This window comes from Zalophus californianus, chromosome 8 (genome assembly GCF_009762305.2).
Source record: "Zalophus californianus isolate mZalCal1 chromosome 8, mZalCal1.pri.v2, whole genome shotgun sequence".
In the NCBI taxonomy this organism is placed as follows: domain Eukaryota; kingdom Metazoa; phylum Chordata; class Mammalia; order Carnivora; family Otariidae; genus Zalophus; species Zalophus californianus.
Genome location: NC_045602.1, coordinates 96,847,155 through 96,850,264, shown reverse-complemented (window position 1 = coordinate 96,850,264; position 3,110 = coordinate 96,847,155).

The following is a 3,110-nucleotide window of genomic DNA, read 5'->3' as shown; positions in this document are numbered from 1 at the left end:
ACCAGGGGTAGGAGCCCAAGTCAGAGAAATAGCAAGAGAGCTCATCCCACCCACTTGCCCATGGTCCAGGGAGCATACCTGAGCTGGGCAGGACTGTCACATCCAGAGTTGGGGTGATTCCACTGAACTGGGCATATCAGGAATTAAACCAGGTCAAGTCTTCTATCTGAGGACATTTTATTACCTAAAACCGAACAGATGAGAAGAGACAGCTAGAGGTTCCTTCCTGGGGCCGGGCAAGAACTGGCCTAGTCCAGTTGGGTCCAAGGAGACAACAACAGTGTTGGGATCACACGGATTCCAGTTACGGACACAGGAATATTGACAGCCATCAGCTGTCACACCATGACTTGCTGAGCCAGCACAACACTAGGGTACTAGCATCTACCTGTGTACTCTCTTTTTAAAATGTTTTATTTTTTTTAATTGAGGTGAAATTCACCTAACAAAAAATTAACCACATTAAAGTGAACAATTCAGGGGGCACCTGGGTGGCTCAGTCGGTTAAGCACCCAACTCTTGATCTCAGCTCAGGTCTTGATTTCAGGGTGGTGAGTTCAAGCCCCACATTGCACTCCATGCTGGGCATGGAGCCTACCTGAAAAAAAAAAAAGTGAGCAATTCAGCAGCATTTAGTACACTCACAATCTTGTGCAACCAGCACCTATGTCTGATTCTGAAACATTTTCATCACCCCAGAAAGGAATCCCATACCCACTAAGCAGTCATTCCCCATTCCCCACCTCCCCCAGCCTCTGGCAACCACCAGTCTGCATTCTGTCTGTATGGATACACCTATTCTGGATATTTGGTACAAATGGAGTGATACAATATGTGACCTTTTGTGTCTGGCTTCTTTCACTTAACATAATGTTTTTGAGGTTCATCCAGGCTGCAGCATGTATCTACTGATTCATTCTTTCTGTGGCTGAATAATATTCCATTGTATGGATAGACCACAGTCTATTTATCTGCTTATCCACTGATGGGCATTTGGGCTGTTTCCACTTTCTGGCTATTGAAAACAATGCTGCTATGAACGTGTGTGTACCTGCATGTGTTTGAGAGCCAGTTTTCAATTCTTTTGGATATACACCTAGGAGTGGAATCACTGGGTTGTCTTGGCAATTCTTTCCCACTGAGGCTGAACCAGTTTGCATTCCCACCAGCAATGTCCAAGGGGTCCTATTTCTCCAGATTTTTGCCAATGCTTGTTATTTTGTTTTGTCTTGTTTTTTATTATAGCCATTTTAGGGGGTGTGAAGTGGTATCTCATTGTGGCTTTGATTTGCATGTCCCTGATGACTACTGATGCTGAGCATCTTTTTATGTGCTTCTTGGCCATCTGGATGTCTTTGGAGACATGTTCATTTGAGTGCTTTGCCCAAGTTCTTTCTTTAATCGTCCTTTTTGTTGTTGAGTTGTAAGAGTTTTTTTATATATATTTGAGATACTAGATCTTTACCAGATGTATGATTTTCAAATACTTTCTCCCATTCTGTAGTCTGTCTTTTCGCTTTCTTGACAATGCCCTTGGATGCACAAAGTTTTTAATTTTGATAAAACTCAATTTATTTAGTTTTTCTTTTGTTGCACATGCCTTTAGGTGTCATATCTAAGAATCTGCTGCCAAATTTGAGGTCGTAAACATCTACCCCTGTCTTTTCTTCTGTCTTGTGGTTGGTCCATTTTGAGTAAGTTTTGTGGACATGGTGTGAGGTAGGGATCCAACTTCATTCTTTTGCATGTCAATACACAGTTGTCTGGGTGCTCTATTTGACTCCTCATATTAGCCTCATTAGAGAAGCAGTGTTATCAACTCCATTTTACATATGGAGAAACAGAGGTTTCAAGAGGTGACAAGTTGCCCAAAGCCACACAGATAACAAATGGCAGCCCTTTGATTTGATGTGGGACATATCTGAGAACTAGTGATCCCAACCATCATGGCCAGTGCCTCCAGGGCCTCGGCCACCTCCCCTCGGCCCCTCTGATTTTGGAGTGGCTATGGTGGACAGTCCATGCATGTTGCTAGCATCCTTTCTCAGTTGTGCTGGGCTATCTCTCCACGTTGCCATCTCAAGGCTTTTTATGAAGCCTTGAGAGGCAGCTAAGTTCACACAGGGGCATAACTCTGGGAGGTAATGCTCTTCCAGGGGTTTACACTGAAGTGAATTCCAAAGCGTTCCTCAGTGGATTGATCCTGAGTGCCCGCTCGATATAGCACGCTACACCCCTGCCTGCTAGCATCACCACCAGAGAAGCCACCTGCACCAAGTCCTTGCTCAGCTCTGCTCTGGAGGAACCAAGCCAAGACACTCCTCTGAATTCTTAGCAGGGGCCTTCTTTTGCCCATCAATTCCCCTCCCTTCAGTCACTGCAAGTCCAGGCCCAGGCCCAGGCCCGCATGGCCCACACCAGGCCACAGCTCCTGCTGACCTGATACCCAACCTGGAGGCAAGGAAGGGTAGATGTTACCACTGCTCTGAGCATATTGACAAGAGAGAAAGCAAATCGCCTGTGTTCATACTGATGTAGCTGAAAGCCAAACAAGAATTCTGCCTCAAGCTACTTCTTTTTCCAAGAACACGGGCCTCTGAGCCTCCCCACAGAACCACGGCTCTCCAGCAGCCAAGTCTTTCTCCACTCAGTGACCTCGCTGGGCAGACCTCACCAGGATAGACAATGTCCCTGCAGGAGGAACTGGGGAAAGGACAAGGGCCAAGGGGCCTGCATATTTGCCCCAGAGTATTACTTATTCTCATTTGTAACTTAGAGGTATAGATGAACTTTCCTAGTAGGAGGGCTTGGACACGAGACTACCCTGAACTCAGCCTCCAGAAACCAGAAGAGTCCCGACAGCCTGGAGATATGAGTGGTCTCAGCCTCAAATCACCTGCAGGCTCTGCTGGCTGCCCATGGACGCTGCCCTCCCTGTCTGCCCCTGGGCTCCCCTGCCCCCCCCCCCCCGGCATACCAGCAGAATCCTGACCCACCTCCTGGCTTCTGGCTCCTACCTCACCACTCTTTGAAGGCTGCCATTTTCCTGCTGACCACCACCCCCTCCCTGTAAGCGGCCGGGGACAGTGTGATTATAGGTTAGGAATCAG